Raw genomic sequence first — 22,299 nt, forward strand, 5'->3', positions numbered from 1 at the left:
ATTATCGGTTACAAGGGTAAGTGAGAATTGGTTGTGGTAAAGAAGTGGTCGGGTGAAAATTTGAGACAGGCATTAATTAAGCTGAGTTAATTGGTAAATTATGGGATGTATTTAATTGTCAGTTATTTTCTAAATCAGTCCAGGTGAAAAAATTTTGAACCAAAAATTCTCGCTGCTTTTTATGAAGAATTTTTATTTTTTAAAAATGTTACTCTTGTTCATAAATGTTTAGTCTAGTTTTATATTTATGTCGATAATTTCGAGGTTAATATCAAATTAATAAAGAGATAAAAATACACCTTCCATTTTTGCATACTTGACACTTTTCTGCTTATTTGATATTTATTTACTTTCACGACGACATAATCTGAGTAGCAGGTTTTTCATCTAATAATTTTCTAGATTCGTTTCAGTCTTCTATTTAATACTGGATGAGTTATGTCGTATCAGAGATACGACACGAGGTAGTGTATTATATGTACGTGTGATGATTTACTTAATGACATGGAATAAGAAAAAGTGCTGAATCTAGGACTAACCAAACGCTGAATAAAAAGTCAGCATTTATTTTTTGTAAAGGCATCATAAAAAGTTGCTGAATTTCAATTTTAATCTGAAATAAATACCTCTCAATATGTAATGGAACTACCCTTTTTTAAGGCGATGACTGTACAACGTATGATTTATACAGGTTAAAAAAATCGCCCTGAAACATTGATTACTTTAATTGAAAACTCGTTAATTACAAGATGTAATAAAATGCCTTCTTTCTCTTTCTCACACATAAGAACTAAAAGATTGGTTAAATTGTTTTTTTGACAGAAAAACGCAACAAACTAAATATTGTATAAATCATGCATCTTGTCTAATGTGAAATGTCAAATTGTCCAAAATATACACTAACGATGGCAAACATATACAAAATTTTAAAAACAAAAAAACTTCATGCATAACACTGATACATAGTAAATCAAAATTACTGAAACGTAATTAATTACAATTAATAATAAAATGCATTTAAAATTGTGCTTTCTCTTTAGCACTATGCAAAATATTTGACAAATTTACAATTGTTGTTTGGCTTCTTTAGCAAAAAATATAATGAAACAAAACAAGAAACAAGGAAACAGATTCAAATCTGATGTAATTTAATGTAACCAATTCTCAAAAATATCCACCAACGATGCCAAACACTTACAAAATTTTAAATCTAAAAAAATCATACCCAACACTAATGCAATTAAGTTAAGCAAAATCCCTGAAATTTCATTAATTACGACATGTATTAAAACACCTCTAGAACTGTGCTGTCCCATAAGAACTAAAAGATTTGTAAAAATTTCCAACTCCTTTTTTAAATCAAGAAATCTAACGAAGATCCTTGGGAAGAATGGATCTTGTGTAATTTGATGTGACCAATTTTCAGAAATATTCACCAACGACGCCAAACATTTACAAAATTTCAAAAATCCCGATACATACACAACACTCATACATAATTAAGCAAAAATTTCAAACTTACTCTCAAATTAGTGGGTGAAAGTTAGTCGTTTAAGAATTCGTTCATTCATTCATTCATTTCTTCCTTCTTAACAGGGAGAAGAGGAAGAAGCAGATAGGCCCGGAAAGTGTCCACCCAGTAAGAAAATCATGGAGAAAGTATGTCTACTACGAGAAGAAGAAAGTACTTTTACGAGGAGCGAAAGTATAAGTTTAGTCCCAGCTTCCTGTCTCTCTTTTCTGAATGGGGCCGGCTTTTTGGTAGTTTAGCTCCTCTCCAATAACGCTATGGTATGGTTCCTAGTAGGAGAACTAGTAGTGAAAAGTGCGTAGTTGGGTCGTAGTAAAAGTTTGCTAGTTGGTGGGTTGGTTGAGTTGAGCTCTTCTTCCTTCGTAGTAGTAAAACTGACCACCGACCAAAAAGTGATTCAGTTCCTTTTTTCACTCTCACCAGTTCGGTCTCGGATTTCAACACCGGTTTTTTATAAATGTTATTTCTCCCCTCGGTTTTCTTTATCTGGTTTTTTTTAGAGATTCGGAGACACGAAATTTTATGTACTTATGACGAAATTAGGTTTAAATTTTTATTTATGTATGAATTTTATTTTTATTTTTTTTTAGATTGATTTTATTTTTCTTATTCTTGTTTCTTTACCCGTGGAAATTTTTTACCCGTATAAATATTTCCTTCTTCTTCCGACGAATGAGATGAGGTAGATAATTTTATTGCAGAAGAGTAATACAAGTCTCACATTGCCTCCTGTGTTGGGCAGAATGAGGTAGATTCTTTACGCGGAGATGAGGTAGATGAATATTTAGCGACGGTATTGGACATGTTTTACTGTACTTTACTAACTTGTTAAATCTGGTTGATTAATTAAATTTTAGATTAAGTAATGATCTATATATATTTTATTTAGTTATTTTTTTAATTAGTTAAAGCCGTGTGTTAAAGCTGTCAAGTTAAATATTTACGTAGACGCTGTTGCTGAGGTAGTAGCGTTGTGTTGGTATGATTTGTAGAGTTATATTTTTACATGAGATTTGATTTGAGGCATTAAATCGTATACACCCGTTTCAATTGAAGTCGTAATATTGTTAAATTTCTTTATCTACATTTTTATCTACATTTCTTCTCCGTATTTCTTGTTAATACCCGTGATAAATTTGTTAATTCTTTATATATTTTCTTTACATTTTGTTATTTTTCGAAGAAATCGTATACATTTCAGCCTTTCGTTAATCAAAATTAAAGTTACAAAATTCACTCCATCTCCTTAGTTCTGTTTACGTCGTCCCTTTCTTTTCCTTATAAAAATATCACATCTTGTTTCTCGGAAATCAAAAATTCTCCCACTTTCTTTCTTCCAAACCCCTTGGCTCACCACGTTTACTATTCCGCTAAGTTGAAAATGATGACAGCAGGAAGAGAAAGAATGAAGGATGCGTTTTCTTTACACACTTTCTTCCTAGGTTGGCATTCCATTTTCTTTTATTCACTTTCTTCTTCTCCCCAGTAGCCGCTCCAAGAATGAATAGGACGAGGGAACACACCGGGGAAGAAAGAATGGATGGATGGTGAACTTGATCTTGAGGGTGAAAGTAAGATGTTCGGTCCAGTTTTATTTTGCCCACTTTTTCACCCCAGTTCTTCTCCCAATACATAAATGAAAAACGCCGGATGGACCAGAAAATGTCACCTTTCACCAACTTTCCCCGGGGTAATTTGCAACACCACCACAAGAAATTTTCCAAGTCACGACAATCTCTATCCTCCTGCCGCCTGACAAAATAATGCCTGCAAGCCCCTGCCTCTTCACACACTAATGTTGCTTCTCCAGCGAAGAGAGGAATTATTCTAATGAGACGACGACCAACCGAGGAGCAGTCAGGCTGTGAAGAAGTGGAGTGAAATCTGCCCGGGTAGTAGTAGGGAGAAAGAGCTTGCTTTCCTGGCTTGGCGTGGCGTGCGTGGCTTCGTATATTTCTTGATGAGTCTTGAGATTCGTCTGATGATGATGAGTCTGATGAGTGTGATGTATATGCAGAATAGTACGAGGAGAGAGAAGCGGGCGGGTAAGAGAAAGGGTGGTTGGCTGGTTGGTTACTTGGTTGGTCGGGCTTGTGTGGTGGTGGTATGGAAGCAGCGTGTGTAGTGTACGATGTATGTATATGCATCATGTATACATACACCGAGGATTGCAATGCATGTGCTTTGCTGGCTGCATTGTGGATGGATTGGATGGATGGATGGGTGCACTAATAAGTTAGTTGGTTGCTTCGTAAGTAAGAGAGGGGAAAGAAGAAAGTCTCTCTCTCTCGTCCCGGGCATTCTCTAAATTCTAAAGGAAAAGTAAAACCCGAACATGTTTTATGTAGAGAAACTATACCAACACCATTACCACCACCACCAGAACCACTGCCACTACTGCTACTCTCCACTCCACCGACTAACTAACTTTCCTCAGAAAAGCAGAACAGCGTCTAATAACGTAGCATGGTGGTGTGGTGTGATGGAAAGCTTATGCATGTGGATGGATGGATGGACGGATGGTGAGATGTGTTTGAGAAAGAAACAACAGAACTCAACTACTCACTAAGAAAGTTGCAGTATGCAAATGTACGTGTGTATTGTATGCAAAGTTGTTGGGGAAAAGGACACATTTCGTGTTCTTCTCCTTCTTGAGACAAATCGGAGAGAGCATGAAATCTGTTTCTGCTGGAGAAACAATGGGAAAGTCTGTGTGCTCCCTAAAGAAACAACATTCTCAATCAGGAGAGGAGATGATGCTGCTGCTGATGAGTGGATGGTATCGGTCGGTGGGGTGTTGGTTTGGGGGGGGGGAGATGGATGCATGTTGTTGAGACGATGATGGGGAGAAAGTTGTGGAGGAAGGGGTGAAGGCCGCCTAAGCTAAGAAACACGCGTGGTGGTGGCAGAGACATTATTTTGGTGGAATGGAGAGGCTGGCAGGCTGCATGGGAAAATATGTATGCATGCGAGAGAGCAAGCATGTGAGAGAGGAAGGAAGAAGAAGAAGAAGACGAAGAGAGAGAGGGACGGGCGACGCTCAAAATTAATGAATCCGATTAGACAATGGAAAGATATGAGGAACTCGAGGAGAATAAAACAACGCAAGCGCTCATTATGATCATCGCCACTGTTCGATCTCTCTCTCTCTCGAATTGCATGCAGATGAGGAGAGAGAGAGAGAGAGAAAGTAAGAGCGTCGGCATAATCATGGAGAAATTGATGCATTCCTTGTTATTATTGCTGGCAACGTCAGAAGGACAAAAGTAAGTAACCAGGCAGGAGACCTCTTATATAATGTGAGTTAAGATGACAGGAATATGTACGTGTTGGATATTTGTATTTGGGTTTTTTCAACAAGATTTATTGGAAAATGGATCAAATCTGCGTAACCAATTATTTCATGTGCTAATCTTAATTTCAATTTTTGGATGTAATGATTATCAACCTTTTATAATGATGTAAGTTTTAAAATAGTGGTTCACTCATTTTAATGCCGTTTTAAATATGTTTAATAAAATTTGTAATGAAAGTTTATACAGGTTTTGCACAACGAAGTCCAAAAATTAAGAAGCAATTGCAAATTATTGCAAAAAAATTGCATGTTAAATATGTACGCCGGTAAAGAACTATTAAAAAGTTAAATAACCATAATACATCAATCAAAGATGGTTCCACCACATTATGGGTTTATTGAGTTATATTGAACCTTTATGGACAAAACTACAAGCTTGTTACCCAATTTTCAACATTACCAATTACCAACCTGAAACTCGTTAATCCACACACACTCAGGTGTTCATTAATCAATAATTTGACATATGTTCAAAATATTTACGACTAAACTTCCACCAATTTAAGATGACTTTAACCCATACCGAAAGTAATACCACCACCAAAACATAACTACACACAACCAACAACAAATTTCTCCACAATTTCACCCGTCTCGTACTCTCATCTACCCTCCATTGAGATGATAAGGAAGCTCCCTGCACATCTCCCACATCACATATTAAATACGTACACATCTCCCCTCATGAATATTCCTCCCGCACGTGTGTGCCGATTGTGCAGCAATATTTTACCATTTAGTTAAACAAACTCAGCCAGAGAGAAGGGTGGGAGATGCAACTTCAGTCAACTCTTCCTTGCACATTTACATTTACACAATTTCGGCTTCTGTTTTATACGAGGGAAAGATTCTCACTCATGTCTGTCATCCCATATTCCCATTTGCTGTACTACTGGAGGGGCTGATTAGTTATTTCGCCTTCGTTTCCTTCCCTCCTCGTAGTAACCATGTATGCATGCATGCATGCATACGGACTTTCCCCCCTTTTCCTTCCTCCTGCACTATTGTGTCCCTGTCCCTCATCCTTCCTCTCCAATATTCAAATCACTAATGAAAGAAGAAATAGAGAAAAGTTCATTATGAAGAAGGTTGGGTGATGTGATAGTAGTGAAGGAAAAAAAGAAAGAATGCCTCCAGTGCGTATCCATACTTTTTTATGGATAAATTGCATACATGCATGCGTCATCTCCCCAGAAAAAGAGAGTTTATTAGTAATTGTAAAAGATATTTGTGTAAATTTAACGTCTGATATTAAAAAAATAACACAACTCAATTTGAAGAATTAGTTAAGATTCTGAATTTCTCTTGTTCTCAATATGAGTTTAAAATTTGGAATCATACACATTAAAAATCTAGCGTGTGATACATACGGAAGAAAGAATGTCTCCAGTGCATATACCTTTGTTACACATAAATTGCATATATGCGTCATCTCCCCCAAAAAAGAAAGCACGTTAGTATTTAATTTTTTTTTAAAGTTTAACGTCTTTTATAAAAAATAATACAACTCAATTTGAAGAGTCATTAAAGATGTTTCGCTTTTTCTTCTTTGACAGTTTAGAATTTGGAATCACACAAATTAAAACGTAAGCAGGTGATGCAGAGAAAAGAATGACTCCAATGCATATATTTTTTACACGTAAATTAAACTTACATACATTTGTGATCTTTCCCCACAAAGAGATTTTTGTGTAAGTTTAACGCCTTATTTAAAAAAATTAATACAACTCAATCTTAACGATCTAAAAGATCCCTCGTTTTTGTGCTTCAGCTTAAACTTTGGAATCACACCTATTAAAAATTAAGCAGCCTTTTTTTACATACTTTCACCCTAATTTAAAAACCGTATAAACTAAGAGATTGTCTCTCCAAAAAATGTGTCTCGTTCCCTCATACATTACTTATCTACTTCTTTTTCTCCCTTCTTCCCCGTCAATTTAAGCCTGTCAATGTTTCCCCACTTTGAAATAAATTAGATCTTCTTCTTAAGATTTCGTAATAAAAAATATTATGCAGGTTAGCTGCCGATTGAGTCGAGCTGGCTGAGCTGAGTAGGTGGCATCATCATCACCATCACCATCACCACTTTATCCTCATGTGTTCAGCAGAGAACAAGTTTAAAACTAAGCTCTTCTTCACACTCTCGCTTTCTCTCTCCTTTCCTTTCGCAAAGAGTATGGATGGATAAGAGTGAGTGAAAATATTGGATTTTCTTCCACATTCCGACAACACATTTGCATCTCCTTCCTTCACTTAACCCAATTACTGCACGGTTTTAATGGGCCGTTCACGACAAATATGGCGAATAAAAAAAACTTTCACCACCAAAATGCAAAATTATGCCCAAAATAGTTGCATAAATCACAACCTGTTCAAAATCTTTATGCAAAAATTGATTGAATTATCGCTCCAAGGACAATTACTTAATGAGACAATTACAGCTTTCACATTTTAGCCCCAAAATTTTTTAAAATCTTGGATATTACAATATTTCTAAATTTTTTATGCCCTGATCTTTCTGAACGATCCACTTTGCATCTTTCTCCTCGTCTCCGTCGTATCTGTTGGTTGGTGGTGGTAGCGATGGTGGTGCTTTCCCCCTCACTCATTAGGCAGTAGGGTTGATGAGATTCCGTCGTCTCTCTTCTGCATAGTCTTGAGTGTTTTATTGTACGTGTGTGTGGATGGATTGGATGTGACTACTGAGAAGAGAAAGAGACGACCATCATCTAGGAGAACACAAGCAAGCAAACGGGTAAAGTATGCATGGAACAGCCCGTGCATGCATGTGCTGCTGCTATACTTTCTTCTTCTTCTTCGTCGTCCTTCTCGTCTTCTTTCTTCTTCCTCCACTTTCACTACTCACTCACTTATAAATTACGTGTCTTCTAATTCCAATCTTCTCCCAGGCAGCAGCGTGAGTGCGAGAGAAAACAGTGGGGTTTGAAATAAAGGGAAATAAATCGATGAGTCAAGTGAAGTTCACGTCTTGAAATGTATGCAGAGTTTGCTCGAGACTAAAGCAAAGCTTGAAATGAGAATGAGAATTGGAATGAAATGAAATGAAGGCAGTGAGAGTGAATGTGTGTGTGTGTGTGTGAGTGAGAGAGAGAGATGAGAGGAGAGGAGGAGGAGGAAAGTGCAGTGCAAGAGAGAGAGAGAGAGACCACCACTCGGATTCTGGGGATGGGATTAATTTAATTAATGCATGGTGGACCGAGTGACAAGGAATAAGATGGGAGAAGAATTTTGTATCAAGGACGAGATGACGTCCGAAATGCAAAAGTGGATAAGAACAGGGAGTAATGATGGGGGACAGTTTTTTTTAAGGGGATAAGTTTTGTATGAGGTTATGTAATGAAATATGTAATTTCAGTGTTTATAAATTGTCAAGATCATATTCGAATTTTGAATTCATTCGGAACCAACAATTAGGTACCTTTATTATATCTTAAAATTTAAATATGATTTTATTTTTCGTTTATTTTTAATTAACGGCGTTGTACCATGCAAAATTAAAAATCTTTAGAAACTTTGGTACTACGCATCACAAATTTTTAATGGGTCCATCAAATCATGCACTTTGTTGAAAATTATGGACTTATGGATGCTAAATACGTATATGAAATGTTAGATAATTACAATTAAGGGATAATAATTCCTAATTAAAACTGGCAAACCTTGGGATTACATGTTTTATATATATATGAAAAATATGTCAGTAATAAACTGAATTAGCCATGAATGATACAGTTAACGTAATTTATGAGAATAATTTGTGATTTCTGGATATTTTACTTGAACCAGGTTTAGAATTTCCTTAAAAGGAAACTTTTAAGCTTGAGAATCTCACCAAGAAGTGTGGGAGTTTGCTCATACATAATTTCTCCCTTGTCCATCCCTTGCCACCTTTGCCTTGTCATGTGACAGGTTGGATTGTCAGGAGTCAAGAAAACCAGCGTTACGTAATATGATCATATAAGATAACAGAAGATCAGGGTATCTTTTATTTAATTACGTAATTAAAATATATTAATATCCAATTTAGGAATTAAAACGTGATAATTAAAAAAATATTAACTTTCTCCACAAAACACGTAATTATAATCCTATAATTAGTGTAATATAATTATATTACAGAATACGCATAGATTTCTAAAATAAATCTGTTTATTTAATTAAGCAAACATAAAATTTAAAAAATCTCCCATTTCGGAATTAAAACTTGACAATTAAGAAAAATTAACTTTCTCCACAAACAAATAATTAAATTCCTATAATCATTATAACATGATTATATTACAAAATAGCCAACTGTCCGTGATTCATCTTATTATTTAAATACGTGATTAAAATATACAAATTTCCCATTTCGGAATTAAACCCTTACAATTTTTTTAAATCAACTTTCTCCACAAACGCATAATTATAATGCTATAATTATAATTTCTCCTGAGTGGTGATCTCTCTCCAAAGCCCAACCTTTACTTTTGTCTAATTTCAATACCTTTATATATGATTTACACGCAAGCAAGCAGAGCATCACCACGCTTCGCCCCCATCCCACATCTTTGACTCTGTGCAATAAATCTGCAATTCTGCTGCTCTTGAGAACAACACTGTCATCTCATGTTTTGGACTGCTTTGTTTTCCCCTCTAAATTAATGATGCTCTCCATTTCCCCTTCATTTTCATTCCAAATTCCTCAACTTCCCCATCCATCCATCCGACCAACCAGCAGCAGCTACTAACCAACCAACCACTCGTATTATACTCGTACTTTCTTCATAATTTCCACAATTATTTTTAAAACAAAACACAATTCGGCATACCAAAACCTACCCCCAAATAGAAAACAGACTTTCAGTTCGCTTTACCCACCCTCTCAAAAAGTGACGACTTGAACGCCATGCCACGACATTAAATGATGACGACTTTTCCTCCTCCGTCAATTTATTATCAAACCATTACCACCACAAATGAGGAAAGTCAACCCACCAAAAAATAATATGCCGAGTTCTTCTTCTTCTTGGTAAATAGTTGCCCTGATTTGTTTGCAAATTCTGCCGAGTCGGCACCGTTCCGTTTATTAAGTAGTGGAAGCTGCGTATTGGGATCGTTTTGTCCGTCCGCCCGTCTGTTCGGAGGCGGGGACGATATCTCCAGAACTGATAAGCATAATCAAACACGGTTTTCGCCATTGTGCTCCTAATTTTTAGTTATCGGTCGAATTCGATAATGGATCGATCAAACCACTCCCACAGCGCAAGGGGGGTGTGGTCCAAAATTAAATTTAACCTTAGTTTTCATATGGGGTGTCATTTTAAAGGAAATTTCACCACGAACCCAACGCCGTCAATATTTTTGACCTCCGACTAACCAATGACAGGTAGGACGAGGTCAAAATAAATAATTTTTATGTGGTGCCATGTTACTGTATGACGCTACTTCTTTGCGTTCGTTTGCCACGGTTTATTATTAGAAGGCTCCAACGCGAAGGAGGAGAAAGGAGGAAACCGTCAATTTTAATTTTACAACCACACCACCACCACCACCACAAAATGACAAGGGAAGTAATAAGAGAACTCCTTCACGTCATAAAATAAAAAGAAGACGAAATGAGTCGCACTTATTTAATTGCGAGAGATGCGAGGATGTCATATCGTCACACGAACGAAATAACCAAACCAAACCCAAATAATAAAGAATCAACAGTGAACATTTCAGATTCAAATATCAAATCCACGTCATTTCATTTCATATCCACATCTCTCCGAACCCGGAATAAGTAAATTCGGGAGGAAACGTTTGTCAGTTTTCATACAAAATTTAACTTGATGCTGGGCTTGCTTGTGGTGGTCAGGTTGTTTTATTTTACTGCGGGATGGATGACGTCCTACGGAGGAAGGGAAAGTGACAAACTTAACTTTCTTCTGGGAGACGATATTTGATATTTACTGCCAGTGGCCGCGGAAGCCGTGGGGACATTAACATTGTGGGATAGGGGAGGGCGGGGTTTATATAACATGGACAGATGATGCACTCATCGAATAACCGTGGGGACATTGTCCCTCTGTCCGCGGCCACTGTTTTCTGGGGAAGAGACGCGTCTAATAATAAATGGTAACTACATGAGTGAGTGCGGAAAAGAAAAAGATTATAAAATATGTCACACCCAGAAATGAAATTTGGGATATTTTTCATGTAACAAAATCCCGATGGACAATCTCCCACTTAAATATGTTAAGTTGGCCACATGTTCCCTCATTTCATTTATTTCGTCTGTTTGGGACAAATCTTTTTATAACACACATAGGACTCGAGTATGACTAGTGGGTCCCACTTTCTCTGGGGAAAGGGGTAGGAAATCTGTTGTTTTTGAGGATGATGTGAATGAGACAAGTTTGTGAAACTCGACTCATAAGGAAGAAAGAAACGAGTTTATGACGTGACCATAAAAGAAAGAAGTCAGCTTGAAATTTGGGATGATTGTCAGCCATGATTTTTTAAGAGGAGGAGAACGGAGCTGGCGACTATGTAATGTATGTTTTTTTTATATATGGAGGGGATGCATTGCCGGAGACAGGATAATTTTCCCTTGGGTGGAATAATGTTGTGTGGTGGTGGTGTGTCCTCAAGTTCTACAGCATGGGCACGCGTAAGGCGTAAACAATTGTGTTTTCATGAAATATAGTTTCGTTTATGTATGTGGAATTATGGATATGTGCATTGGGAGATATTTACATTTAATTCAACTGGGGTGAGAAATTATTTTAAGAAAAAAATTGCAAAATTGTGTAAATTTTAAGCTTATGTACGTATTATTTGGAGATAAATTTTGTTAATTTGTGAATTGTGTTGAATTTTTGCTTGACAATTTAGTACGAGATTATTTAATCGTACGCATTGTTCGGTAGGAGAAAGTTAAAAATTTGGACAATTTATTTTATTAGCATTAACAATTTTTGTTTCAATTTCTTTGTAATGAAATTGCAATTCCAGTTGCATTGTTTATTTTATTTTTATAAAATATTCTCTGGTTTAACAAAATTAAGCCTAATCGTAAGAACAAATACGACTTGCCTAACTTTATAGTCGAAATGAAAATTGTTGGACTTTTAATACATACACACGTTAAATCCAGATTTTGCAAATTTCTGGGTCAAAAATTTACTCAAGTTAAAATGTATGTTTCTACTTTGTAAAAATTTTTGCAAATTTTCTCCATCTTTCCCCCCAAACTCGAAATAATTTAACCAACTAAATTTAATTCCTCATCTCAATCAAGCCTTTAACTGTACCCTGCTGATCTGACTTATTTTCTGTGCCCAGTCAATTCCAGACGTGTAATCAGAATTGGATTGATGATGATGAGAAGTCCAAGAAGAAGAAGGATGGCAGGCACATTGTCACGTTAACTGCGTACGTAGGTCTAGTTTTGAGAGATAATATTGGCTGCCACCCACGACCAAGGAGGAAATCATACCTCGCCTTTCAATTCAATCGCGCGTTTACATAGTTAGTAGAATTTCGTGTGTTTGTTATTTTAGCTGCTTTGACGTTGACTTTCTCCTTTGTGTGTGAGTGAGCAAGAAGACTTGTGTGGCGTGTGGCTCTTAGGTTTAATTAGAGAGATTTAATCCTCTCGGGAGACCATATTAGCATTAGATCAACATCAACTTAATCGAATCCTCCCGACAAACAAACGCAAGATGAAGTCGAGTCAAAGCAATACCAACGAATGAGCTAAATCCTAAATCTATGTAAACTCGGTGGAGAACCAAATTTCGATTTTGCATGATAATCAAGACCACAAAATCCATAATTTTAGAAAATTGTGGGAAATCTAAGCACTTTGGAATTTCGAAATGTGTCGTATTTCCAAAATTTCGATTTTACATGATAATCAAGTCCATCCATAATTTTGGAAACCTATGTGAAATCTTTGCAGTTAGAATTTCGAAACGTGTCGTATTTCCAAAATTTCGATTTTACATGATAATCAAGTCCATCCATAATTTTGGAAACCTATGTGAAATCTTTGCAGTTAGAATTTCGAAACGTGTCGTATTTCCAAAATTTCGATTTTACATGATAATCAAGACCACCAAGTCCATCCATAATTTTGGAAAACTGTGTGAAATCTTTACATTTGGAATTTCGAAATGTGTCGTATTTCAGGGTATCTCTCATCACCGGATGTGTTGAGCATTAGCCGGACGGAACTGACAATGTTTCTCTGTTTGGTTCACGGCCAGAATTACGGAGGATACATATGTAAATGTATATACGGAATTTGGTGTAAATGGTAACGTCACACACCACGATTCCCACCGCAATTCTGATGCATCCAGTTAATATATTTATTTACATTTCCTTCCATCCCATCCCATCCCAGCCCATCTAGTTGCACGATCAGATTATTTTGAGAGAGATGAACTAGCAGGATATCAAATAAATGGGATGGTAAGATTCGACCAGAAAGCAAACTCACAAATCATGAAATAATTGTTGTGTAAGTAAGTAAGCAGTGGCAGATGCAGAATCGATACCATTTGTACAAGCACCATGACGGGGAAGGTATGAGATTTTAAAGCTATGCATTTCTAATATTTGTGGGTGTGAATTTAAATGAAATGAAGTTTGGATGTGTCATACATATGTAAATATCGGTTCATTAATTTAATAAGTATATAAGAAAACTATTAAGGTTTTTGATTCTATGTTTCCAGGCGTAAAATTCGAAAAATGTTTAACTCCAATTTTTTTTAAGTTTAAAATTATTAGTGACAATTGTAGTAAAACAAAATGTACATGATTTTTTTGCGTACTGCGTATATAAAGTTATGTGGTTTCACAAATATAAGGATTTTATTATAAAATTGCTATACATTAACACCCCAAACATATATTCTCAAAAATCTCATAAGTTGGGAATAAGTTTTAGGTTTAGTTGTTGGGTATTTACAATTAAGCCCTTTTAGGTTTTCTCCTCAGTATAAAATATCTATCACCGGTATCATCCCTTGCTACATTCCTTTTAAATAACCCATCCCTCATGATCTGAGCAATGCAACTGTTAAAATTGTTTTAATTAATTGTAACACAGCGACAAATTCCAAACATTTCTTGTTCTTCATTTCTCATCAAGTTGACAGATACCTATCATTCCTGATCCCATTTACGGTTTACTCGTATTTTCATATCTTTATTTTATAAAAATCTTGAAATTAATTGTCACTTTCCGAATTCCTCTTATTCTTATTAATATTAAATTCGACACCTTAATAATAATCCGATAAGTTAAAACAAATCCAAATTGTTGTTCGTATAGTTGAACTACATTGCAATTTAATTTGAACTGATCATATTCTGCATCTCAACTATCTAATTATATAATTCAACTTTTGTCCTTTTCTTAAAAATTCTATTATTGGCATTGCGCATCACCAATTTATTTAAATCAATCAATCCTTTAAAAATTTCCCAAAATTGCCCAAGCTTTTTACAAAACTTTTAAAGAACATGTTTTAAAAAAAACATACTGAAAATTACACGTAAAAAAATACAAAAATACATACACATAACTTCCCCACCAAATAAATATTAATTCCTTACAGTGCACGATTTGCTCCTCTAATTATAAAATATTCTACCCATAACTTTCCATTTACTGATATGTAAATTCATCATCATAGTTATTTTAATCGATCACTACACATATATTCCGCCCAACTTACTTCATATACTGGTCAGCATTTCATCCTCCCCATATTTTTGTACATATCTCTCCTACTTCCCATACACCTAAAAACAACACAACTCTAAAATTTCCACCCATCTCGTTTCCCATTTTTTGTTCCATCTCGCAGAATTATTTTCTCATTAATTTCTTCTTCTCCTCTCTCTCCACTCGAAATATAAATGAGAAGTTTGTGCAAAGAAGAAGAATGGCTCTTATGCAAATGACTTTTACTTAAGTCCACACCACACACACTGCCACTGCCGCTTTCTCCCCACACCACACCACCACCTCGTCAAATGTAAAAGTTATACAACTTGCCAACATCTCGTCGCATCCCATCACTCATTTCGTGAAGAGAAAGCAAAAGGGTGCAGGCAGGCCAGGCCACGTGAAGGAGAAAATAGTGCAATCAACGGTTACGTGCCTAATTTTGGGCGGAACATGGGATGAGATTTGGTCCAAAATGTGGCCCCAAATGGGCCATGTTTGTCCCTCATTTATGTATGAAGGAGATGTGAGTGAGTGTGCGGTATGGCGTGGCGTTGGTGGGTGAAAGTATGCAAATGTGGAGAAAACAAGAGGAGGACATGCATATGCATGCATTTCTTTCGCTTTCTCTCTGCTTGGTCGGGCGGAGAGAAAGTGTGGAGGAGATGAAGAATAGCAAAGAAATGATTCATGGAAGAGGAAGAACATGCCATGCAGGCAGCGTGTATGTGCTTGACGGAGATATGTATGTATGTGCATGCTCGGAAAAAAATCTTGGCTGGCTGGGATGAAAGTGGGTTGGAATTTTGGAAAGTTTTTTTTTAGAAATTTGAAAAGATGGGGTAGTTCATATATTTCATAATGTAATCCCCATGTCGCGAGAGTTTTTCTAGTCTAGGGGACTTCCGAACAGTACCTGGGCGAAGCAATAGTTATATTAACTGAGATAAAAAATTATGTTTGGCGTTGAAATTATGAAAAGTTTAAAATTTGACTAAAAATTTTCAAATTTCTTATAACATATTTTCTTTTATTAGTAAGTAAATAAACAAGTTTTGAAAAGTTTTTTTCAGAAAGAAGGGTACCTGGTTTCGATGGTCCCCTGGGCCACGCCCCCTTGATTTTAATTATAATTCCTGGGCCACTGGTAAAATTCGCAATTACTGATTTTATTACACCTGACCTGGATAAACAAGCGATAGGAATATTAACTTTTAGAAAAATTATTTTTGGCGTTGAAATTATTAAAGGTTACAATTCCACTTAAAATTTTCAAATTTCTTAAAGTACTTTTCCAAATTCATAAATTTAAAAGCTCTATAAAATATGACAAACCCAACGAACTTTATTTTACACATCTTTTAAATTTATTTATTTGTAAAAAAAATACTTTAAGAAAGGAAAGTACTCTCCACGGCTGGTTTTTCGGCCTGGCTCAAGAATTTTATTTTTAAATTGATAAAATATACGTCATTGGCAACTATTTTGTGATATGGTTCAGAAATGAATGAACTTATTTCCCGAGGGTGGGCTTATGTAACCATGTAAGTCCATCTGTCTGTGAATTAATTGTAAGTCCCGTAAACCTTAACCGATTGACTTGAAACTTTTTGCACTATGCTTAAAATTAGAAATCGAGTTAGAATATGGCTCAAGTCTGTTATCAGGGAGACCCGTGGCTCTATTCAGGCCTTGTAGACCATCATTGAAACTTAATTTAGATTTAAAACTGTCAAATTGGTTTCGTACTTTATACACGTGAATTTGATTGGCTCATCGGCGAAGTATTAAAATTCCATAGGGTTAAGTTCCATAGGGTTAATCTCCTAACTGAATTCTTTATTTGAGATATATTAAGTGCATACAAAATGACAAGTCAATCAGGTAAGTTTTGCAAGACTTACTTATCAATTTGCCGAAGGACAGACGGACTTAGTTACATAGGCTCGGGCTATTTGAAGTAGTCTAAGAAGAGGGATAGAACTTCAGTGAAAATTGGTTGTTCACGACAACGAAACACTTGTAAAATTTATTGTTTAATTATTTTCTATCCCAAAAAGTCAAAATCCGACCTGACTTTGTGCCGTCGTAGCGGTCCTTGCCAAAATCACCTTTCTTAGCTTTTTCGCTCAGAGCTAGTTAACATTATAAACCAAATTTAGAGTAAAAATCTAAGAAAGGTGATTTTGGCAAGACTTGCTACAGCCGTTTCAATTTAGCCGGAAATCATGCCTTGGACAGTACTTATCTTTGAAAACTTTAATAATTTCAACGCCAAAATAATTTTTCTAAAAGTTAATATTCCTATCGCTTGTTTATCCAGGTCAGGTGTAATAAAATCAGTATTATTCTTATTTGTGTGTGGAGAGTATAATAAGTGAAAAACCTACTCCAAGCAACTTTGCGGGGCCTTTTAAGATGACATTTAATGCCATCTTGGTAGTTAATGGCAACACATTTGGGTGGAAATGACCCCCACCGGCCACCACTTGACCGATCATGTCCATTTCCGAACTCGTCCTTAATTTTTACCCGAAGATGAAACATGCAAAATTTCAACTCGATAACTTTTGTTTAAAGAGAGTTATCGTGCCTACAGCCGGACGGACAAACAGACATCTTGACAAATCTATAAGGCCATCTTACAAGGCCTAAAACGAAGTACACATATTGTTTCATTTATTAAATAAGTAAATTAAATTGAAGCGATTGTTTAAAATTTATATAGTATTATTATTATTATTATTTATTTCATCAGGCTCGCTTCTTTACAAAGCTCGTTATGCCTGACATATTCGTAGTTTAAAATACATCTTAACTATTTTGTAGATTACAATTTTTATCCCCAAAATTCATTATTCTCATAAAATTCTTTATCTCCACTTTGTTACTTAAATCTCTCGCTTAAACCGAAAATGTGACCTTCTCAATCCACTCGACAAATCCAACAATCACATCCACATCATCATATCATATCATCATCCCTGTCATCATTACCAGCATGCAAACGAGTCCATAAATATTTTTGGTTATGGGATAACACAACAACATGCTCATCTTCATACATACATACCGAAGAACAACTAAATATACGACTTTCCACCCACCCGAAACCAGTAGCGAGCGGAACAAGGAGACCGACCGACAAACATAAAAAAGATAAGAAGAGACATGACACGAAAAAAGGTGTCATTTCACATAATCTCATCATATCATCGTCACATCACTTCACTCACATTACTCACCCACACAAAGGGGAAACTACTTACGGAGACAAATAACATTTATAAAAAGGGCATCTCAGATAATAATTTTACACGTTTTTCTCTTAAAAAATGACAATTTGACTGAAAAGAAGACCGAGTCAGGCAGGAGACAAAAGAGGAATGAATCTAACTCTGAGTGAAGAATGGCTGAGCAGGTGAGGAGGAAAAAGTTGTGAAACGATGCAAGAATCCTCTCCTCTCCACAGTTTAAAGCATAATTTGTCATGTGTAATAAGTTATCGGTTTAATGCGATGTGATGTGTTGGATACGTTACGTATGAGATGAGGTGACTTATTTATTAAAGGGTGGAAATGGTGATGAAAAGATGATATTTGGTCGTGGAATTTTTTGAGTTTTGGGGTTTCCACTAAAAATAAAGTGTAATATTTTTAAAATTTTGTTTTTTAATTTGTTTGTCTAATTGATTTGAATACGGCGAACCTTAGCTAGTGGAATCTCAATAGTAATTTTGATGCTTACATTTTGTAACAACATTTTAACGCCGTTCAACGTACACAAAATCAAAAAAGTTGCATATTTATGTGCAAAATGTTTTTTTTAATTGTGACTAAGAAGTTACTATTGTTTACACAAATTTATTAATTTTTACCCATCATTTACTGATTTTAACTAATTTTTCCAATCAAATTGGCCAAATTGGTTAAAGAACTTTTATGAAAACTAAAAATAAGTCGGAGTTTCTTTTTTTTTAATTTTTGAATCTTTATAAATTTTTGATATCACATTTACACATAAATCTTTACCCATCATCTACTGATTTTTCCCAATCAACTCGTCTAAATTGGTTACAGAACTTTTAAAAATTAAAAACCAGTCTGAATTTTTTCCCCTCAAATTTTGTGAATATGTATAAATTTCTTCACACCCCATACCGTTCGTCATAATGTAATGTCTCACGTCATTCAATTCAAACAGTGGACAAAAGGGTTAACAATACATAAAATGTTGAAATGAAATGAGTGGCTTCTTCTCTTTTTTTTACATTTCGCCACTTCTTACCTACATGATACCTGTCACTCGCTAAATATCCGTGAATTGAATTTCTCGCCATTTTACTACTAAACAACACGCAGTGAATAATGTGACGATGTGTCTTCTCCCACTTGACTGACAAGGGACACTCACGACCTGTCGTTTGAGTCCAGGGTACCCACCATGTTTTTTAGAATCTACTAGGACCCCAGATGAAGGATTCATTCATATTTCCGTGTAAAACTCATATTTGGCGACGTGGCGTGGCGCCAAATTCGCCAAAATTGAATGTTTTTATTTTTGAAACCGCCATAACTTTTGAAATCCTGGACGGATTTTCAAAATTTTTGGCAAAAATCATGACAAGGAGTCCAACTTTCTTATTCCATGAAATTTTTTCTAAAATTATCGCTTTTAACTTTTCGCAAAATTTCGCAATTTTCTTCGAAATGGGGGTTCGTCGAAAAAATCCTAAAAATATTGCAAAAATTAGAAATTTTTTATTTTTATTTTTTTCTCAAAAATTTCGACTTTTGTGATCATTTTAAGCATAAAATTTTGAAAATCCGTCATAAACTGCAAAAGTTATGAGGGTTTGAAGTTGGTCGAAAATGCAAATTTTTAAGTTTGGCGCCACGCCATGGCGCCAAATATGAGTTTTACACGGAAATATGAATGGATCCTTCATCTGGGGTCCTAGTAGATTCTAAAAAACATAGTGGGCACTCTGGACTCAAACGACAGGTCGTGAGTGTCCCTTGTGAGTCGACGAGTGTAATATGTTATCGTTCAAAAATGCGATGAGATGAGAATCAGTATGTTTTTCACTCCTTTGTTGTCTTGCCTTTTTTATTCTTCATCTTTGTATTTATGTATTATTGTTATCAAGGCTTGATAAATTGGACATGTAAGTGAGCAATTCGCCCCAGTTGACAGTTTTGTTCCCATAAATACAGAAGCTGCTGCTGCTCTTTTTATACAGAATTGACCAAGGAATAGAGAATACATAAACTGACAGTTTGCCTCATTCGATGTGGTCCATCGTTATTATTGTCATCACCCATTTAGGAGAGGAGGATGAGATATTATGGTGGATTGCAATATTGGTGGTGGTGGTGGTGGGAGGCATGGTGTGATGCGTGGGTGGGTAGGTGGACAAAATGCGAGGGGATCATGATTATGATGATGATGGGAACCAATTTATTTTAAAAAGTTTTATTATTACATTGAAGGAGAGAGAGAGAGATACACGTAAGTAATGCAGAATATTTATATGAGGCAGCTTTTGTTGAAGGAATTATTATTGTGTGACATAATATTGTTTGAAGGAATGAATGGGTTCGTATGTATGCAAATAATGTAAAACTTTACGTTAGCAGACTTTGGTATGAAAGGTACATAAGTATTGTAATTCTGTAAAGTAAAATTGTTGCAAGACTGATGTAAAATATTGGGATTTGGTGAAAATGTTGATAAAATTGGGAAGAGAGACGAATTGTTACGCTTTTACTAGTTAATAGTTAAAAGAGGGCATTTTTCATATACAGTCTTGCCATTTAACTACTATTTTGGGCACAGTTTGGCAAAATCTGGTAAAATTGAAGGTAAAATTACTCTATTTAGATATACAAATGTTGGATCTTAACGTCGTTAAATGTTAACATGTATAATTTATTTACCAAATATTTTCCCAGATATGAGTACCACATTTAATTTAGTTTTACTCACATTCACGTGAACTCAAACACGTTACCGGTTAGGTGTGGGAAAAGCTAATCCTTGGAAGAAAGGACAGTTTGACAAAATCTTGTAAAATTAAATGTAAAATTAAGCTATTAATGCAAATGTTGGATCATAACGTCGTTAAAGACGTCGCAAATATTTTTCAAAGTAGATCACATTTCACTTCAAGATCACATCTCATGCAGGCATACATTCTTTGAACGAACTCATGTGAATTCGAACATGTTACTTATTGGTTAATTATGGTAAAAGCTATTTTTTCGAAAAAAGGAAAATTTGCCAAGATCTTGTAAAATTAAATGTAAAATTAAGCTATTTTTAAAAAGGTTGCATCATAACGTCATTAAAGGTGTCGCAAATATTTTTTTCCAATTCATTTTAAAATCAGCGATTGTCCATTGACTTTATTTTTCCTCACATTCACATTCTTTGAACTCATGTGAACATGTTATTGGTTCGCTATGGGAAAAGCTACTTCTTGGAAGAAAGGACATGACTTGACTCGAAATTTTCATTCTCCGCACAAAATAAACCTGTCGATTAGTGAGAGATCTCATAGTGAAAATGCAACAATGAAAAAAGTTCATGGTCAATTGTCACCTTCTCGTCTCGTCCCATGCACATCGTCTCCACTTTACGTGAAAAGTTAAAGTTTGAAGGCATACATGAAACTAAAGTGTCTCCACAAAATTCATGAAAATTGAGTGATGATGATGATCATAACAGCGCTCTTTTAAAGAAAATGTGACATGTTCTTCTTTTTACAAAACTGAAATATTTTTTTGAGAAGAATGCCTAAGAGTCAAGGACGACTTTGCCTTGTATTTAGGAGAAGGAAGGATTAATAACAATGGGACAAGTAAACATGTAATGTATGTATTTATGATAAAGGTGTGCAGTTGCATTTGCATAGAGAAGTAACAAGTGTAGATGACACACTGATTCTGAAAAAAGGTTGTTTGTTACAAAATACGTTAAAATTCTAGACTACGTTTCTAAAATGTATGTAAGTAAAGGCTTATTCTTATTAAGTGCAATGATAATAAACTAAAATTTCGCCAGCTACCAAAATAAATTAAGAATTTTCCAAAATTCCAGATTTTAGCATGTGTCTCATCTTGCCTCACAAAACACTAGAATTGTTTTCAAAAACCAATAATCAGAAGACTTACCTGTACAGGTTCCAAGTTCATTTCTTGTCAATACAAGCTACAATTTTGCATGACTTGATATCCCGAAATAATAAATGTGATGTAAAAACTATATTTTTAAATTTAAAACAGATAGTTGCTTCCACTGTTATACAACAAAAATAACTCACATACTTAAAATCCACCACGTATTATCACGAAATTTTTAAAATCCTCCAAATTTCTTAATTTCTTCCCAAGGCCGACTTATTGTTCCACTCAAAAACAAATAAACCAAACTATATACTCCACAGCTTATCCCTCACTAAATCTTTTCCACACAGCAAAAATATGCATGTACATAACATCTCTTAACAAATACATAATCTCACTCGCACAGGATTCCTGACTAATTTAGGCCAAATAATAATTCACCCACTCACTCACTCAAAAAGGTATGTATCTCTATGCTAAGCTCGTGTCCGTGATGCACACAGGATAACAAAGGTGCAATTAAAGTGTCCTAAGTCTAAGTCGTCATCCATGC

At 35.3% G+C, this 22,299-nt stretch overlaps 1 protein-coding gene across 2 annotated transcripts in view; it reads right to left on the minus strand.

Annotated features, from left to right (window-relative positions):
- The window catches only part of LOC110852721 (broad-complex core protein isoforms 1/2/3/4/5), a 35,839-nt gene that overhangs the window by 11,122 nt on the left and 2,418 nt on the right, over positions 1-22,299 (minus strand). The window contains exon 1 of one of the 2 annotated variants that reach the window (XM_022100832.2): positions 1,523-3,823. The exons of the other annotated variant lie outside the window; for it this stretch is intronic. The gene's annotated coding sequence lies outside the window, so the exon portion shown is untranslated. Of the gene's footprint in view, positions 1-1,522; positions 3,824-22,299 lie in introns of those variants that run through there. 2 annotated transcript variants of the gene reach the window in all.

This window comes from Folsomia candida, unplaced genomic scaffold (assembly GCF_002217175.1).
Source record: "Folsomia candida strain VU population unplaced genomic scaffold, ASM221717v1 Fcan01_Sc007, whole genome shotgun sequence".
NCBI classification, from domain to species: Eukaryota; Metazoa; Arthropoda; class Collembola; order Entomobryomorpha; family Isotomidae; genus Folsomia; species Folsomia candida.